The sequence below is a fragment of the Cuculus canorus genome, chromosome 10, assembly GCF_017976375.1.
Source record: "Cuculus canorus isolate bCucCan1 chromosome 10, bCucCan1.pri, whole genome shotgun sequence".
Lineage (NCBI taxonomy): Eukaryota > Metazoa > Chordata > Aves > Cuculiformes > Cuculidae > Cuculus > Cuculus canorus.
This window is the reverse complement of record NC_071410.1, coordinates 16337770-16357918: the sequence shown is the minus strand read 5'-3', so window position 1 is coordinate 16357918 and position 20149 is coordinate 16337770. Positions and strand designations below refer to the sequence as shown.

The following is a 20149-nucleotide window of genomic DNA, read 5'->3' as shown; positions in this document are numbered from 1 at the left end:
AAAATATGGATGCTCTTATGGCTTTTTTACCTTTTCTTTCTTGACCTAGAATTCACTTTTATTCGGATCTTGATGAGAAACTGGGAAACAAATAGTCTTTTTGGAGGGTTCCAGGGTTCAAACCAAAACAATAAAGAAAATATTTCTCTCGTGTCAATTGGAATTTGATTTTTCTTTTCAGCTTATCAAAACAAAAACAAGAGTTTAATGTTAAATGATTTTTTTTTAATTCCTAATGTATATTATTTCTTATAATTAATTTAAGGAAAACAAAGTACCTGGAACACCAGCTACACTTCAGTTACCATCACCCAAGTAAGGCTTACTTGGGGAAGTGGAGAATCAGTACTGGTGACAGGAGCATTAGCACCACCTTGTGTTCATGAGATAGGAAAGTAACCAACAACCCTCTCCAGCCATTAAAATTGTAACTCTTCTCTGTTTTCTCTACTGCATGTTAACGAAGGAGCCATATTTGTGGAAAAGATATTGGGCACCATAAGTTCAGAATAATCGATCCATCCACATAGATGGGAAATGATCAGGAAACAAGTCTGCGGTTTTGGTCAACATGCAAGGCAGCACCTGAACAGCCTAACTATTGTCTGGTTTTTTGTTATCTTGGAACAAGATAGTTTAGACGTGAATTTTGAAAGAAGAATTAAGAGTTATTGGAGTTCTTTCTGAATGTGAAAGGTGACACTGTAAAAACTATGGAAGTCTTTTCTTTGAAAATGTAAAAAGTGAGCAAAGGAGACAGGCATTGTGCAATGATGGGAAGCCGTGGAGAGAGTCAATATCATTTTTCCATTATTGTTTCGTAGACTGTAAACATAGCACAAGGCAGCCTTGCTTTCTTCAGTCTTTTGCGTGGTAGAAACTGTTTTGCAAACAAATCTTTCCGGTACATTTTACTACCAAAATACTTCACTTTTTATCTTTTTCAAAAACATCAACTTATCTTTAGAAATTTTCTTGGTTGTGGTGGTACAGTTCCTGAAATACTGATATCCCATCAGAAATTGCACGCACTTACATCCATCTTTGCTCTACTACATAATGCAGAGTTTCTGGCAAAAAAGTGCGCGGCAAAACTTGTTCTTGCCTGGAACTGCTGAGCCAGGAGTGCAATTTCATATACAGTTTTCTATATCTGCGTGTATTTAGCCTGCCTTTATGAAATTCTGCTGTTCGCAGCGAGAGGGAAACAGAAAAGCAACTTTTCCCTACTTTCTGAACCTTTCTTTTGGTCCAGAAAGTAAAAACTACTGACTGGTGTTTCTTACCTCACTTTCTCCTTCCTAATCTTTTACAAGTGTGAATACTCCCAGACTAAGGGCAAGACTGTGCCTGTGTGTCACTTTAGTAGAAAGTATCACTTTTCTGTGCAGTAGGAACATAACTAGAAAAATATATAATGAGATAAAACACTCATAACTATTAAAAAAAATCTTATTCTCAATTTAGTTTGAGTAACGGTCTGTGCCTTGTCAAAGTGAACACACACTGGGTACAGCTAGACTTCTGTTGTTCTCTTTTGATGATGTTTTCCGCTACACATCACATGAACCTGCATCACACTGATGTAAGCTATCATTTTAAAAAAGAGCAACATTCCCAAACCACTGTGAACAAATCTAAATTATGGATCAGTCTCAATAGTTTTACCAAGTATAAATAACTAGATATTCAAAATAATTTAACCTTTTGGGGTCTGGTTGGGATCCCACATTCACATACACAATAAGGAGTTCCTCAACAGTGTCCTTTTGGAGTTTGACAGTGTCTCAAATGTCCGTATAATTTTTTTTTGCCTGTTCAGTAAGGCAGGGCAATGTTATTAGTGCTGCTCAGTCCCTTCGGTCACTTCCTGTCAGTCAGATGCAATCCCGGTGCCCTTCATATTTGTGTAGTTTCCTACCAGTATTAAGGGACACGCTGTAAACATTTCATCGCCTTTTTGAAGTAGTTTTCTCTTAGTCTGTTGAAAAGACCAAAATAAACAAGTCAGCCCTTATATTTCAAACATTGTTAGGAACAGTCTACATTGGGATCTGGCTGATTTGCTGCCACTGTGTTTTGGAGCCTATTAACTGTGTGAAGGAGCAATTTCCATAAGCGGCCCACAAAACAACAAGTTCAATTATTTAGGGAAGTATTTTATCCTGTCTTACAGTTGTCAAGGAAGCAGTCTCGTAAACTAAGAATATTTCCCAAAATTTCAGTGACGTTTTTGAGGACTTAATCTGATCCAAAGAGTAGGAAGAAAAAAAGAGAAATTTTCAGCATCATTCTCAGAAGCACAGGCTGACAGAACTCTGGCTAAGTGGGGTGAGATCCTACCCCAGGTGAGATGAAAAGATCCTACTCAGCAGTGAGCCCAGCAGCTGTGTCTCGGGTCTCAACAGAGATTGTTGCAATGCAGGCAGTGATCTCTATTCCCACAGGAGGCATGAGAACAATTCAAAACCAGTGTGTCAGCGTTAAAGAAACCAGTTAAAGAAAAGACAATCACTAAGAAGGCTTTTCTGAACTTGAGCTAGCCAAAACATGTCAAGCAAGTCCTTAGCAACAGTACTGCATTGACTAGTATTGCAGCTGTGCACTGGAGATACCACCCTTTGCTGCTCACAAAGAAAAGTATTGCAGAGAACTGCAATATTGTACAAACCTGCATGTGTTTTCATTTAAGAAAATTCCATTTGGCACAGTGTATCTAGCAACCTTTTACCCGTCGCTTTCCTCTAAGCCAGGTTAGCATAACTGGTTGAGAAACCTGAGGGCTGAACTTTTTTTTTGCTCAATGCACTTCTGGTATTTGGTACATCGAAGTTTTTCATGCTTAAGGGCTCTTGTTACCAGCTATACAAATCTTTGTTCTGATTCTTGGAAAAATCTGTATCTGTTCCTTCAACGAGGGTACTTCCTCTAAAAGAAGCATTCTTATTATCCAATGGGTCTTGCTTCAGAATCTGCCTCTAGTTCTGTTGGAGTACGAGTACAGTGCACCTGACATTTCACACCTTCCTGTGTATCTTTCTCATGCACTAATATGCCATATCTGCATGGTACTCCAAGCAGATTTTTTTGGTCTCACTGCCCCAAACTCGCTAGGGAGCATCCAGTGGGGATCTGAAACTACCAGACACAAACAATACTCCACTTGATATCTGGCAAAAATTTCCCACTATTGACTTTATCAACTTTGGTTCATTTCTCTCAGCAGTGGCACAAGACGCAAAGGTAGGACTGAACGTCCACCCTTCCTGGTTATCATTTTATGTCTTGCCTCGATAATTCTACCATCCTTTTATGATTCCTATATGTTAACAGCTACAATAGGTAATTGCAGTCAGAGTAGGCGTTCCAATCAGAAGCATTAATGTGTTATCTCACTCAGCTAATAACAGAGCAATACATACTTGACCGTGATAGTATCTTAAAACCCAGAATCTAGACTGGCGGGCTGTCTTAGTTTATGTTTCTGTGACTAATACAACAACTTCATTCTAAACCTTTTTCTCTTTTTTTGCCTCTTTTTCTTTTGAACTATTCCCATGCGGAACCTGCTGTATTTAATTTTTGTGTTAATGAAAAGCAAATGTTAAAGCCTATCCAGAGACAGAAGAAACCAAAATAACCGTGTCTCTTGCGAAGGAAAGTTTACTCTTTATTCTAGGCTTAGAATAGTTATGACTGACCTATACTGCTGAAGAATTACTACACCTACCACAACTACGTCAGAGATATTTGAGACAAACTTTCGAGAGAGGACAGTTCTGACCTAATGTAATTGATTTTTAGATTCAGTTCATAGTGAAGTTTGTTTAATGGCTTCAAGATTCATGAGAAATGGGTTTGGTTTGTTATTTCTGGCCTTTCTAAGAAAGTCACATATAGCCAGTAGTTCAAGACTTACTTTCTGCTGCATAGGTTGCGTTTAATCCAACGAAGACAGCCTAGAGGACTCTGTATTTACCTCAGGATCCTTACAGCTGTGCTTTCTTTAGGAAGAGGCAGATTTAGATTTCCAGAGTATGGCTGAAGAAAGGAGATTTCATTTTGAAGAACGAGACCAAGTTCCTCATCTTAAATTTGTATCTTTTGAAATCTGTAGAATAGAAGGAAATAAGTACCTGAGATCTCGAATGGAAGATAAAAAAAAAATCAGTACTCTGTCATTCACATAAGCAGTAATTTTTATGCTAGTTTTGAAAACTTATCGCATTTCTGGTTTCTACTCCTTTTTATCTCCCCATCCTTTGTTTTTCAAAGAGTCTGGCTTTGGAATTACTAAAATCTTACAACTTCTTTCAGAACTGGGCTGCAGCCTACATAAACTGTGGAGACACATCTCATATTTATAGAGATCCTAAAATGCATGTTTTGGTAAAGGAGATGTATTTCAGGCCAGTTCCTGCATCGCTTTCACCATGCTTTTCTTTTTTCTTTCACTCCCTACAAAGTGATTACATCGGCAGCAAATAATTTTGACTGTCAGAGCCCTAAAAATGACAGAAAAGTTATATATACGAGTGGCAGTATATTAAAATCACAGATGGCCTTAGCTAATTTATTCTTTTTTTATTTATGCACTGCAAGACATTATATGGACAAAACTGTAATTTCTCTTTATTTAAGAGCCAGGTCTTATGATGTTTTCTTTTAGTTTCTTCAAGATGTGCTTTTCCCCCCAATGCTTATGTAAACAGCATAAACTAACGGTCTGAACGAAATATGTAAATGGTAGAGAAACTCTCCTTCAGGTGATGTATGCAGAAACTTGCAAGGAAATAACAAGAAATGGGAATTACTTGTTTATTTCCTGTGTACTCCTGTTGCTCAAATGCACAGGCTAAATAATGTAAATAACCAGAGTGATTTTAAGGAATTAATAGCCATATCTATGCATGGTAGGTTGTCCCTGGAGGTGTTGAAGGCCAGGTTGGATGGCCCTTGGGCAGCCTGAGCCAGTGGGAGGTGTCCCTGCCCATGGCAGGGGTTGGAACTGGATGATCTTTAAGGTCCCCTCCGACCCAAACTATTCTATGATTTTATGTAAACTGAAGCGTGGATGGAGACAGACCAGTGAGCTGGGTTCAGTCTGAGGTGCACTTTTCCCAGTTCCTTGGATTCTTCACCACAATAATTAATACGAAGAACTGCAGATGCAGATTTAGCTGTTAGAACAAAGCAGGATGTAATCACCTGTACACCTTTTACACATCCTCTTGAGTATACACAGCATATAAACGGCGCAATTACAGAGAACATCATCGGAAGATGAAGTTCCCTGCACCAGGACCCGGGACTGCTCACGGAGGTGCCCACAGGAGAGCCCCACCTCAACAGGCTCAGCTCGTGAAAGCAAAGCGGCTGAAGTATCGTCTATACATCAACAGCGCTCTCCCAAGCCTTGATTTCACTGTCCATCTTGCTTCCTCGGCAAAGTAAATTATCAGAGGGAGCTACTCTGCGTTCTTTCCAAGCGCCGCTGCCTCTCCCTCGTCCCTCCCTCCCCTTCTGTCCAGGGGCGCATCTTGCCGGGGCAGCTCCTCTCAGCCGCCTCCCCGCTGCTTCTCTCACTGCGGAAAGCTTCTCCGCCTCGAGGGCTCCGTCCCATCCCGGTGCCTCCCCTGCTCGGGGACAGCCCTGCCTTCCCTCTGCTCCTTCTGTCCCGGTGCCACCCTGTGCTCCATCCCACCCCGGTGCCACCTCTACTCACGGAGCATCCCTCCTACCCTCGCTTTCCTCCATCCCACCACGATGCTACTCCTGCTCGAGAGCATCTCTGCCCTCTTTCTGCTCCAACCCACCCGGTGCTACCCCCCCCATCACGGAGCATCCCTGCCCTCCCTCTGCTCCATCCCACCCGGTGCTACCCCCCCCCCATCACGGAGCATCCCTGCCCTCCCTCTGCTCCATCCCATCCTGGTGGTACCCCCCCTCGCGGAGCATCCCTGCCCTCCCCTTGCTCCATCCCATCCCTGCCCCCGCTCTGCCCCATCCCACCCGGTGCTATCCCCTCCTCGCGGAGCATCCCTGCCCTCGCTCTGCCCCATCCCATCCCGGTGCCGCCCCCGCTCCATCCCGCCCGGTGCGGGGCGGCTGCAGGCGCGGTGCCGGGCGCGAAGGCGCCTGCGCGGCTCTCCCGGGCATGCTCATTAACAGCGAAGGAGCCGAAAAAGGGGGAGAAAAAAAAAAATAATAAAAAAAAAAAATTAAAAAAAAAAAAAGAAAGCACAGCAAAACCCACCCACCCTGCGAGCGAGCGGCGCCGCTGACTCTCCCGCCGCCGGAGAGGAGCGGCAGCAGCGGCGGCGCGGGGTGCGCCCAGCCCGGCTCCGCTGCCTCGGCTTCTCGCCGGTAGCTGCGGGTTGGAGAGCGGCTGCGGGAGCGCCCTCGGCGGGGCGGGGAGCCGCCAGGCGCCGGCAATGGGGATTTATATTCGCCCGCGCCGCAGCCGCCGGGAAGCGGGGCGCGGGCGCCGCGCTTAGGGGCGATGGGAGAAGCCGTCGGCGGGGCTGAGCCGGGGCGCTGCTGAAAGTTCAGCCCGTGGCCACGCTCGGTAAGTTTGATGGGGAGGCGAGAGCGGAGCCGCGGGCGCCCCAACTTCGCCTCTCGGGGCGGCGGGAGGGTGTCCTGCCCCGCCGGGAGCTCTCGGAGGGGTTTGTGGATGATGCTGGGTGCTCCTGGTGAGGGTTGTGTGGAGGATGCTGGGCGCTCTCAGAAGGGGTTCTGTGGGTGATGTTGAGTGCTTTTGGAGGGGATTTGTGGATGCTGCTGGGTGCTCTTGGTGAGGTTTTTGTGGATGCTGCTTGGAGCTCTTGGAGGGTTTTTTTGCGGACGCTGCCGGGTGCTCTTGGAGGGGGTTGTGTGGATGCTGCTGAGTGCTCCAGGAGAGTTTCGTGGTGGCTGCTGGGCGCGCTCGCTGAGGTTTGTGTGGATGCTGCCGAGTGCTCTCGGAGGGGGTTTTGTGGGTGCCTCTGGGTGCTCTCGGAGGGGATTTTGTGAGTGCCTCTGGGTGCTCTCGGAGGGGTTTGTGGATGCCTCTGGGTGCTCTCGGAGGGGGTTTTGTGGATGCCTCTGGGTGTTCTCGGAGGGTTTTGTGGATGCCTCTGGGTGCTCTCGGAGGGGGTTTTTGTGGGTGCCTCTGGGTGCTCTCGGAGGGGGTTTGTGGATGTCTCTGGGTGCTCTCGGAGGGGGTTTGTGGATGTCTCTGGGTGCTCTCAGAGGGGTTTTTGTGGATGCCTCTGGGTGCTCTCGGAGGGGGTTTTGTGGGTGCCTCTGGGTGCTTTCGGAGGGGGTTTTGTGGGTGCCTCTGGGTGCTCTCGGAGGGGGTTTTGTGGGTGCCTCTGGGTGCTTTCAGAGGGGGTTTTGTGGGTGCCTCTGGGTGCTCTTGGAGGGGGTAGGTGCCTCTGGGTGCTCTCGGAGGGGGTTTTGTGGATGCCTCTGGGTGCTCTCGGAGGGGGTTTGTGGGTGCCTCTGGGTGCTCTCGGAGGGGGTTTGTGGGTGCCTCTGGGTGCTCTCAGAGGGGTTTTGTGGATGCCTCTGGGTGTTCTCGGAGGGGGTTTGTGGGTGCCTCTGGGTGCTCTCGGAGGGGTTTTTGTGGGTGCTGCTTGGTTCTCTCGGAAGGAGTTTTCTCGGCCGCCCCTGGGCGCTCCCGGAGGGCTTTGTGGGTGCCGCTGTGCGTACGTGCGGGCGGTGTGCCGGTGCGCGGGGCCGCGGGAGCGCCGAGGCAGCTCTCGCCGCCGCCCGGGAGAGACGCTGCGGCCGCCGCCGCGCGTAGGGCTGAGGCATCGGCTCTCCTCACGCCTATAGGGGGTCTCCTTCGCCCGCGGTTGCGAGGACGGGTGGGTTCGGGGCCGGGGCGGAGCGGGGTGCGGCGGGGAGAGGCGGTGCGGGAGCGCCTCGGGCGCTCACCTGGAAAAGCCGCATCCCCGGTGAGCGGGCGGGGGCTGCTGCCGGCTGAGCTCCGCCATCCTCTCTCAAACGTACGTTTAGGATGTGCTCCTGCCGCTGTCTGTGGGATCTGGTAATCTCTAGCGCTAGGCAAGGTGCGGGAACAGGCATTGTGCTGCTCTGCTCCTGCTGCTTTCGACCGCTCTCCCCCGGTGCCGTACAGCCGCCGCTTCGGCGTTGCGCTCGGGGGAGGTCACAGTGGCGCTCGGTGCCGTTGTGGCCCGGAGACAGGTCCCTGAGCCCCGCTGGGATCGTACTGTGCTGAAAATCAACTCATTTGCCTTGGCGGGTGTGGGGTTTACGCCTTCTAATTCTCAAACCGAAGGCGAGAACTTCACCCGTCTCCCCTCCGTCCTTTGGCTTCAATATATACTGCTTTTTCAGACTGTATAATAACTGGCTTGGAGATAGTCTTTCATTGATTATGTTCGCGGCACACCAAGCTTGTAGATACCCATCTTGATTGTGCTGATGCTTCTCTGATAATTAAGGAGTGGGATCCAGCGTGGCGTGGCTGTCGATGCCCGCTGTCCGGCTGGTGGGGCGAGCAGCTCCAACAGCCGCTCTGCCTCCAAATGGCTTTGCAGTACCAAACCACCGCCGCTCCTGCTGCCGGTGTTTTGGCCGTTGATTATGAAGCTTAACGTAGAGCAATTTGATGTTTTGAGGTATGGAATTCCTGGTGTTATAGAGAACGCTCTGTGAATCGTAAACAGCAAGATACGCTGTAGTAGGGAAAGAGCCATCAGTCAGAAGGTGAGACCCAGCCAAATAGTTTCCCTTCTTTGCTGTCCGTAGTTTCTTTTCAAAGCTTATTCTATGCACGACTTGTAATGCTGTGGGCTAATTTCAGGATGCTTTTATTGAGGTGAAATATAGGATTGTTCATAAACTAATTGCTGCTTTCCTTACAGATAACAAGTTGATTTCATATTATCGAGATATTCTAACACATTCTAATGTAATTATGTGTTTTAAGGGTTTTGGCTTCTTTTAAGAGCTCAAATCTTTTAACAGCTTGGGGATTTAGGAACCTTTGTGGATATTGCCTTTTTTTTTTTTGTTGTTATATGACAGTTTTGTTTCAAGGAATGATTAAACATTTTCTGAATAACACATTCCCAGTAGGTTTTGTTCTACGAATGTCTGAACTTTCAAAAAAAACCCCACTTGAAATACTTAAGTAAACATCTTTTCTATTAAAAAGTGCCTTCCATTTGCCAAACTTTAAATATTTAAATGACAAGTTTAATTCAAAAACCAGAAAACTCTTATTAAAAGCAAGTCTTAGAAATGTGGGAATGCAAATTACTACTTTTAACATTTCAAGTAGTCAAGTGTGGAAGTAAAGGAACATATTGTATTGATGGCTGCTGTATAAAAAAGTCATTGAAATGTATTCAGAGTTCTATAAAAGCAGTGTTGTGAGAAAAGATGAAGTAAAGGAAATCTATTATTACTCATTTCATGTGACATCATAATTCAAAATGATAGTTTTTAAAACTGAAGAAATTACATGGTTGCTCATGTGCCTGTAGTCACGTGTATCTGGAGATAACGCAACGCTTGTTCTGCAGTAATGGCTTAGCAATAGGTATATTTTCTTCGTTTCATTGAGGTAGGAAATTCTGAGGATTGGCACCGATGTTAATTGGAGAAGGCAGGACATTATCTCAGTGTGATTCATGAGGTCTAAATGGTCTGAATGTAATGTTTGAATGATCTTAATCTGAAAAGCGTTAAGAAGAATAGTGGCATTTAAATTATCATTACATTAGGCTTTGATTATGGAAAAACCTTGAAAAATTTGATTATGGAAAAACTTTGATTATGGAGTCTTCTCCATTTGGCTAGGAGTATTTTTTGTTCCCGTGTTACAGACTGGGAGAACAGTGTGTCCTTCCTTTCCTTTGGTCGCAGTGACTGGTGGTATCGCAATGACTAGTGGGATTAGAGTTTAAAATGTTTTAGAGAACAATTATTAAATTGGTGATGGTGCCATGTCTGAAACTTAGGCGTTTCTGATTTCTTTTCTGCTGCTTGTTTATCTAGATTTCTCTGTTGATTCTGTTTTGTAGTTTCAGCACAAATGAGTTAGTTATACGTGATAGCGTCAAGTCAATCAGAGTTTAATTGCACTGCCTACCTCTTGATAATCCGTAACATTTTGCCTAGGTGTTACTCCTAATCAGTCCTTTGACAATGTGTTTAGAGCCAAATAAAGCTAAAAAATATGTCATGGTGTCTTAAACAGGGTCTCTGAGATCTTAAGAACAGGATATTTTATGACTATCCTTTATGACCTATAGCAATGCATATGTATACGTTAAAACCATGACTGTAGGTAGGTTTTCACGTTGACAACCTGTATTTTCTAAAACTTCTTTCAGTAAAATATTGAGGATACCCAAAGCCTCAACAGTAAATACCTTACTAAGTATCCAGTGGGCTAACCTATATTGAGAAAACAAGTCAGTTTCTTTCCTGCTGTGTTTACCATTTTAACAGAATATTTATGGTCTGAAAACTGATGAAAAGATACTTAAGCTACTACTTTGGGTTTTTATACTGGTCCTCTACTACGAATTTGAACTTCAGTATATTGAGTATGTTACTGAAAAATAAATGTTCCTTCTTTGTTTTCACTCTGTTGGAATGAACTCTAATCTGAATTTCTCTGTTTAACAGAACAAAAAATCATATATATTTGATATTAATCTCCTTGACTGACACTACTGTGTGAGGCTATTGATATGGTTTTCTGCTTTGCAGTACAGAATTCTCATTTCTGAGACTTAAAAAAACAGGTAGTGTAAGATTGAAGGGAAGAGGTGACTTCTAGTTAAATGTGTTGTCTAGAAGTATATTGAAATTAAAATGACTGTACTGAATTGGGTTTGGCACTGGCCTCTTGCTTTGGAAGCCTTCACTCAGGAGTGCTTATTTTCTGTAGCCTTAATGAGCAATTACTGCACTCTTCCAGTTCACAGCCTCTTTTAAGTAGACAGTACTGTAATTCCAAATTAGACATGTACTTTTTTTGGTTTGCCTGTAGGCTGTTGGCATTTTTGGTGTTTTGGCTTGTTTGTTTTCCTGAATGTAGACAGATGTTTGCTAAGGGTTATGAGAAGTCCATAAACTCCTTTTGTTTTTTGTGGTTTTGTTGTTTTTTTTTTAATGGCATTGAGGGTTTTAGCTGTAAAATTCTGCTTTTATACCTTGTGTGTGTTTGTGCATTAGATGTACATCTCTTTGTAACCATATGGATTTCTATCTTAAATAACTGACAACATTTTAACGTATTTTAAAGAATTCGTATTTCCATTATTGAAGTGCTGGGGCTTAGGTCTGAAAAGGGTTGTAAGCAAGTAGTCCTTTCTGTAACTGTTTCAGGACTGTAGGTAGATTTAGAATGCTGTTTTGGATGACATTTTCGTGCAGTTGCTCTTGCATCATTTTCTACTCTAAGGGATAATCAGTTTATGCATAATTTTGTTCATATGAAGGTTGATAAATACTATCTGGTGCTGGGGTTGCAGAGGAGTGTGTTTTGTATCAAAGCAGCTTTTAAAGAAACATCTACTAAAAGAGAAGTCTCTTGGAACTTATGAGGTTGTTAATGAAATACCGACTGCAGTATGTGTTGGAGCTTATTTGCCTGATTTGCCAAAGAGTTTTGTGTTGGGTCATAGTAACTACAGAAACTTAGTGAGAACAGAGTAAAGATATAAGAATGAGACCTCCTTGACTTTACTTTGATGGGTGATAGACTGTTGTGCTTGATAAAGAATCCAAACCTAGGCGACGGTCAACAGTCTTCTGCTGTGTTTCTTCTTACCAGTCCTCTGATCCTATGGAAGCTGGTTCCAAAAGGTGGTAGCAGCCAGTGGCAGAGTGGGGAGTATCGTGAGGCTTTCACATACTGGTTGGAGGACCTTATTGCTCCATTTTTGTGGAGTAGGAAAGATTCATGGAGGTAGATTGCTTAGCTCAAACAACAGAGCTTCATTTTTAAGTAAGCAAGTAAACTGCTTTTCTTACAGCACATGCTTCTGTTCTAAAAGACACTCTCTTCTTCAGCTACTGTGATGTGTGATATAATTTTTCTGATATAGCTGTGGGGCCCATTTTGTTTCTGAGTTCATTTCTTAGACAAGACACTCGCCAACTACTGGGCCAGGGAGGTGTCACTGAGCAAGAAAATAATGCAGAAGAAGCCTTGCTCGTTGCTGGCTTCCTGATGGCCTGGATAAAAGCCTTCCTGCTTGTTCCTATAAGCCATCCTCAGCAGGAATATCTCTTACTCCTCATATACAAGTCTCCTCTTTCAAATTCTGTCATCCACACATGTACCACTCACCACAATGCTTTTTCTACCTCTGAAGACCTTACTGTTCTCCTATAGACAGGTACTTCTGGTGCCCCTTTATCATCAAATTATTTCTTGCTCCAAACTACTGCTTGCGTTTTTCTGACTTCCTTCTCTGCCCCATTCACCAGTCGTTCCTGTTTGTTTTCAGATTTCTCTTACTCCCACTTTTGCACAGCTCTTTAGCCTTTCCTGCTCACAACATTTGAGAACCATGTTTAAAGGTCTCACTGTTTCATAACTACCTGATGTGCTTTATAAACCATAGCAACTAAATGCCCCTTACTTTCTCTATATCAAGGTCATAGATGCATCTGTGAGCTGACTTTAATTTCTTTTCATTTTCATCAGATTCTTGCCCAGCTCTTTCCTCAGAGTTCCCAGATCATCCAAAATTTTGTCTGCTTTTCTGCAGAGTTCTTTATCATCATGTCAAGCCCTTCTGTTTTGTGAAGTCCCACAAATTGAAATCCACACAGTTCTGCTTTCAGCTGCTTTTTCACACCTTTGGTCTTACCATCACCAGCCTCCCCTACAGTCTCTCCCAGCAGTAAGCCTTTCTCCACCATCTTTCCTTCCTTCCTTGTTTTTATCTAGATCTGAATATCATAGAATCACAGAATGGTTTGGGTTGGAAGGAACCTTAAAGGTCATCCAGTTCCTACCCCTCTGCCATGGGCAGGGACACCTCCCACTGGCTCAGGCTGCCCAAGGCCCATCCAACCTGGCCTGGAACACCTCCAGGGATGGGGCAGCACCACAACCTCCCTGGGCAACCTGGGCCAGGGCCTCACCACTCTCATGGAGAAGGAATTCTTCCTAAAGTCTAGTCTAAATCTTCCCCTCCCTCCAATTCAAAGCCATTCCTCCTCATCTTATCACTGTATGCGCGTTATAAAAACTCCCGCCCCAGCTTTCTTCTTTGCCCCCTTCAGGTACTGGAACGCCACTGTAAGGTGTCCCCAGAGCCTTCTCTTCTCCAGGCTGCACAACCCCAACTCTCTCTGCCTGTCTTCATAGCAGAAGTGCTCCAGCCCACCAGTCATCTTTGTAGCCTCCTCTGGACCCGTTCCAACAGTATCCTTCTTATGTTGAGGATTTCAGAACTGAACACAATACCCGAGGTGGGATCTGGCAAGAGCAGAGCAGAGGGGCAGAATCCCCTCCCTCGCCCTGATGGCCACACTTCTTTTGATGCAGCCCAGGACATGGTTGGCCTTCTGGGCTGTGAGCACACATAGCCAGCTCATGTCGAGATTCTCATCAACCAGCAGCCCCACGTCCTTCTCTGTGGAGCTGCTCTCAATCGTGTCATCCCCCATCCTGTATTGGAACCCCAGATTGCCCTGACCCAGATGTAGGATCTTACGCCTGGCCTTGTTGAACCTCAGGAGGGTCACACAGGCCCACTTCTCCAACTTGTCTAGGTCCCTCTGGGTGACAAAATGGGAAGGAAATGCCACCCTTATTGCATTTTTTACCGGGGAAGGGCCACATACCAGGTTCTCCAACATTAGAATCAGAGAATCATGATTAGAATAAGGTTAGTGTTGAGTTGAGAACTCTCTGGCTTTGTGAACCTTAGTCTCTCTTCGCCTTTCCCTCTTCTTTGGTACCTTGGCTGCTAAAAGCAATTCCATCCCACCCCTAAAAAATACAAATCTTTCTCTTTGATACAGCACCCATGCTGTGCCCTCAACCAGTGAAATAGCATTTAAACGTGTATCTTCATGTATTTTTGTTGTTTAAGTTTGTATTATTAAGTGCACCCTTGTCTTTGTATTATTAAATGCATTTAAGTGGCAAAGATCTGGTTGTAGGCGTAGTGAGTGGTATTGTTTCTTCTTTTTTCTCTCTTTGTAATATAGGTAAGCAGTAAGTTACAAAAGAAAAACCCCGTAGTCAGAGTTTGCACCTGGATCTTTCATAGGATAGGAAGTGATGGGTTTTACAGTATGTGGTCTTGCTACTTTTTGCCAGCAGAGATTGTCCTGTTCTTTATACAAAACAGAATTTTGGTCATGGAACTTTTTAAGTTAATGCAAGGGAACTGTCTTGGTTAAAACGTATCTGCAAAACTTACTCTGTGTGGTTTTGCAAAAGATGTCCTTTGCATTTGTGCAAATGATTTGGCGTCTGCAAATGGTGGTGTTCCTTATCTGTGCTGTGCATTTTCATGCTTGTTTGTTAACTCTCAACTTGAGAGCTAGCTTCTATTACCATGTAATTATAGCATTGTAACGTTTGGAGGCTTATAGTTCCTTTAGCTGTCCGGTGGATTTTCATGAATTCCATACATTTCAATAAATTAAACTCACCATGGAGTACATGTCTTTAGAGTAAAATAGTAAATCTTAGCAGTAAGCAATCTGGTTTGGTTATTAATAAACCAGAAGATGCAGCATGTGAAGATGAGTGTGGGACCTTTACCTTTACCACTGTCTGTTGTTTGAACCTTGCAGTAATGTTTCGAGAACTAATGTGGTGGTGGTGGTTATTAAATAAAGCACGAATTGAGAGGAAATGGACCAGTTTCTCATAAGTGTCAGTAAGCTTAGTTCCTCCGATGGAGTACGTGCCACTATATGCCATATTTCCACCTATGTGGAAATTTGCTACTGACTTCATTAGTAAAGTCATAGTAAGTGGTTCAGCAGTGGATTTATTCCTGGTTTGCTTGCCTAATTAACTATTTGATCAGGGAATGAGAGCGAAGGAATAAGGTGTCTTTCATCCGAACTTCTGTAAACGTAGATGGATAGCTGTCATTTCTATGACGCGATGTGCAGTTTTGTAGTGTGACTAAAGCTGATTCTTATCTCTGTAGAACTACTGGAGGGAAGAGTTAACATGAACATATTCAACCATAATTTAATTGTTCAGCCTTTCAGTGTTTCATTAACACATTTTGTTTAAAGTTATTGTCTTTAGCAATGTTAGGTGAAATTGGCTGCTTAGATGAAGAGACTTTTAAGTCTATAAAGCACAATAATTTTTCTTATGGTCAGAAGCTTTAGCAATCACTGTAAAATATACCAATTGTTTTAATTTCAACAGACTAAGTTGTCAGTTGATAAGTAGTCAATAGTAAGAAGAAATTGCATTTTAATGTCACTCATATTCAGTTCAAAACATTTTTGTAGTTGATTACGAGTTACAAAATTGAATTTTAGAGTCACAAAGCATATATGAGCTGAATCGAAGTGCTTGGAGCAATTCATACTAAGCTTCCGAGAGCAGCAGCTACAGACCATGAGAAATTGGTTTATATGTTGATGTTACCATTCCCAAATGCAAACCTGTAATGTACATAAGAGATTACCATAAATTACTGTACTGCTATTTTGAGACTTCATTTAGATAATATATCAACAAGGTCACTACTATTAGCAATTGAGTTATGTTGAGTTTTTTGCTTGGGAATTTGGTTTTTTTTTAGCGGTAAGCATGGAAGCTTCAGGCTGTTTTGCTTTTATGGTTGTTGTTTTTTAATAAAAATAACTGGTAGAAATCAAATAAGACCTACACATTTAATTCAGGGTCAAAGAAGTAACTGTTCAGTCGATATGGCAAAACAAGGGAAAGATGCCTCAATTTCCTTTTTTTTTTTCCCTTTTGCTTATTTTTTGTTTCTGTGCTTTGTTACTGATGTCTTCTCTATTGAATGCAATAGATGCAATCTTTAAAGACTATAGGGAGATACAGGTGGATTTGACATCCGTTGCCCTATGCTGTCTCCTTATCTTGCAGTTTGGCAAATTTGCTTTCTTTCATGAGCAAATTAAGAAGAAATTGGGATTAAGAAACACTACATTGAGTGATCTCTCACACAGGAGACAGTCCTCCACAAACTTCTGCAATGTGACTCCTTCCCTCAGATTGGTGTTCTTCACAAACTGCTCTGACATAGGTTCCTTCCACAGCATGCAGTCCTTCAGGAACAGATTCCTCCAGTGTGAATCCCCATGGGGCCACAAGTCCTGCCAGCAAACCTGCTCCAGTGTAGAGTCTTCTCTACATGGTTCCACTGGGCCTGTCAGGTGCCCACTCCAGTGTGGGCTTCTCACGGGGTCAGAGCCTCCTTTGGACACATCGACCTGCTCCAGTATGGGTTCTCCATGGGCTGTAGGGGGATGTCTGCTCTACTGTGGATCTCCATGGGCTGCAGCAGCACAGCTTGACTCACCCTTGTCTTTCCTGTGAGCTACAGGAGAATCTCTGTGCTGGCACCTGGAGCACCTCCTCCCCTTTATCCTTCACTGACCTTGGTGTCTGCAGGATTGTTTCTCTCGCGTATTCACACTCTTTTCACCAGCTGCAAAATGTGCAGGTTTTTTCCCCCTTCTTAAATAAATTATCCCAGAGGCACTACCACCATCACTGATGAGCTCTGCCTTCACCAGCAGCTGGTCCATCTTGGAGTCAGCTGGCATTGACCCTGCTGCATATAGGGGAAACTTCTCACAGAAGCCAGCCTTTTAGCCTATCACAGTGGGATGGGTTTATTACCCGTTCCCAGTCTGACTAACTCGCTTCCGATACAGTTAGCTGTTGGGATCCTCCTGTCACTTCTGAAATACAGACAGGTCTGTCTCAGTAGAGCTTGATGTCACTAGAGTGCACTGGTGCTCCCTAGAGCCTTAGACTGCTGTTCTGGCATACCAGGCCTTTGAATCCACAATCCGGTTGTCTCTCTCTACCTCTGTCTAGAAGCAGCGCCCCTCTAATCCCCGTATTAGTATTCATTACTTACTTGTAAATATGAGGTAGAAATCCCTTCAAGAGGATCAGATGCAAGATCAACCCTTCTTTGCCCATTGCAAACTGGAGTGGCCTTTTTCCTGGAAGAATCCCTTTTTATGATGGTTTTCCCTTGCGACTCGCATACTCATACCTTTGGGGTTGACATCTGTTTTCCATCGCACTTTCTCATGTCCTCTCTGTGGTAATGTAGGTAAAACTACAGGGTGCATTGTAGTCTGTATCCTGTCTCTCGAGCAGAGGGATGCTTACTTGTAATAGCAGGTCCATATAGGTAGGAAGTAGGATCTATCCTCTTTGAGTTGCCAGACCTCCCAGGACAGTTTCTCCACACCCTCCTCTTTGAGTTGCTGGGCTTCCCAGGACAGCTTTTTGAACGTGTTTTGGGATTCTTTACATAGTCTTTCCACAGTAGAGGTACAGACCACTAGAGAGGAAGAACAATTTCCTCTCATATCGCTGGAGTTGGCCAGCCACTTCATCCACTGTTTGTCCCTCACCTTCTTTCCAAGACACAACTGCCAGTGAGTTGGCGTACAACGTTGGTGCACTCCGTAGAAACTTCTGTCACACGGATTGTACAAGTTGGACTTCATAGGGATCTGTGGGCAATTGCTCGTTGTCTGGATCATTCTAAATCATCTTCAGCATGGCTAATTCCCTCAGGTACTGGATGCCTCTCTCCATGGTGGTCTACTTGCCTGATTGACATGTAACATCGTCCTTGAAAAGCTGCCTTTCCTTTACACTTGACAGAAGTTACTTCCAGAAAGTGAAGATTTGTGTTTTTCCGCTTACCTTGTCAGTGCCCCCTTCTCTAGGAAGGGATCCCAGCTGCTTGGCTTCCCTCTCCCCTAATTCCAAGCTGCCGGTCCCTTTATCCCAGCATCGGAGCAGCCAGGTAACAATGAGCACATTGAGCTGGAGGGCAGCTGAATTGGTTTTGCATATCTTGGAGCTCTCTCAGGGATGGGGATCAGTGGTTGTCTCTGGGTCTGCCTTTACTTCCTCTTCTTGTGACGGCCCTGGTTCATCATCATCCCTCACTAAGCGATCGTTGGCCGGTTTAGTCAGCAGCTCTGGCTGTGTCCCTTCCCAGCTTCTCGTGAAAATTACTACTTTCCCCACCAAAACCAGGGAATTAACCCTTTCCCAACCAGAACCAGGACACAATGCAAACCCAATACATAATATATGTGGTTTATTCTTAGTACAAAATGTATTTACTGCCTTTATATGTATGTACGTGAGCCATTACCACAACTAATGTGTGGTAACCCACATGTGGTAATCTAATGGAACTGCAGCAAGCTAGAGGCCTTGTAAATCAACATCGTGACAATTGCCTTCAAGTAAACATTTCTAAGCTTCTTGGGAACGTAGCTAACTGAAGGCAATCCTAGAAGACTTAGGAAATGAATACATTATAATCCTAAAATACGTTAAAATTACTTAGTTATTGATATGAAACTGTTGATCATTCTAGAAAATAAAAAGGAAAAAATACAGTGCTTCTGTATGCCATACCATTTATTTTTGCTGAGCAACTGAATTAAGTGAATTTTGTTTCATTTTTTAAGTCTACTTTTTTATTTTGAAATATTACCATTGAAATAATGAACAAGTGAAAACAGTTCCTTTTCTTGAGGTCAAACAGACATCAATATAGTTTTGCTTACTCTCTAAAGACCCAGTCCTGATTCTACTGATTTGAGTTACAGGACTTTTTGCCTTTGAAATTAGTGAAAATAGGATTAAGTCAGACTGTAGATTTATCAAAGATTGGTGTAAGCAAACTTACATATTGTAATCATCACCGTTCTGTTTAGCTCCTTTACAGTTTTAAAGTGGTAAATGCATGAAGTACTGTAATACTTTTCAATCGTTTATGCAGGTCTGCCATTGCTGTCTAACTTCTGAAAAGCTTTATCTTTTTTATTGATGTTTAAGTGGTTTCTGTTTGTTTTAAGGTAGTTGCTTGAACGCCCTCATCCATCTTAAATTTTGGTATAATGTAATGGGGAAATCTTTGTGTATAAATTATAGCTGCAGTTAGCAATATGTAAGACAGTAATGTCACCAGTACTTATATTTGACAGGAGAGGTAATTTAGATGTTTTTATCTTTCTTTCTTTGCATAGGTTGTAGGTGTTACCTGTTCCCTTAATTCACTATATTAAATGCCATTGGTTTTACCTTAATGTGCCTTTAATACATTTTAAAACCTGTTTGAGCAACAACAAAAAAAAAGCAACAGAAATGTAACTTCAATGGAAATTGAAATAGTAGTATCAGTGATACAGGGTTAATTGAATGTCAGGAAAAAAAATACCATCCAGAGGATGAAGATGCTAACCCCTTTATTTATGACTTCTACGTTGAGAGTAATTCTAGGGTGTTTTAAAAGCTGATATGAGTCTTAAAATAGTGGGGAAATTCATCCTAAAAATGCAGTTTGTGACTTAACTGTTGATGTTACATTTAAACAGAAAACATAAAGCATTTTTCTGATTTTCTTGAATAGCAGTGACACAAGACATAAAAATTAATCTTCATTTAAAGTCCCTAAGGGAAAAAAAAAAGACAGATGTCTTTGTGAAGAGCATTCTGGTATGCAAGAAGGCAACACATTTCTCATCTTCCTGTTGCTGAGTAGACTTATTTATTCACATGGCATAAGTTTTTATGCCCCTTATTTTCTCGAGCCAACGATGTTTGAATATGCCTGCTCTTTTCCACAGAATGGGCACTTTAGTTGAGTGCTGTTGTTTTCAGTCTAGCTGGATTCTGATTGTGTGTCAGTACGTAACCAGCATTTTCAAAGTTCCTCTATTAAAGCTCAAATTAGACTGTAAAGAAGGAAGCGATTTTCCTTCCATGCTGCCAGAAACAGTTCCCTTATCAATAGCACTAAAGCTTCATCTGTTCTGTGCTTTGGTCTTGAAGCTTCATTGTTAACCTGAACTTGTTTCAATTTTCTCTTGAACCAAAGGGAAGTCAGAAATTAATGTAATGGTTGGATTCATTGGATGGGATTTATTTTGGAGAAGTGAAATT

General features: G+C 43.4%; 1 protein-coding gene across 5 annotated transcripts in view; it reads left to right on the top strand.

Annotated features, from left to right (window-relative positions):
* TENM1 (teneurin transmembrane protein 1) overlaps positions 1-20149 on the top strand; it is a 695512-nt gene that overhangs the window by 368130 nt on the left and 307233 nt on the right. For 3 of the 5 annotated variants that reach the window (XM_054075919.1, XM_054075920.1, XM_054075916.1), the window contains exon 1: positions 6312-6568. The exons of 1 other annotated variant lie outside the window; for it this stretch is intronic. The gene's annotated coding sequence lies outside the window, so the exon portion shown is untranslated. Of the gene's footprint in view, positions 1-6311; positions 6569-20149 lie in introns of those variants that run through there. One more of the 5 variants, XM_054075921.1, reaches the window with a different exon arrangement.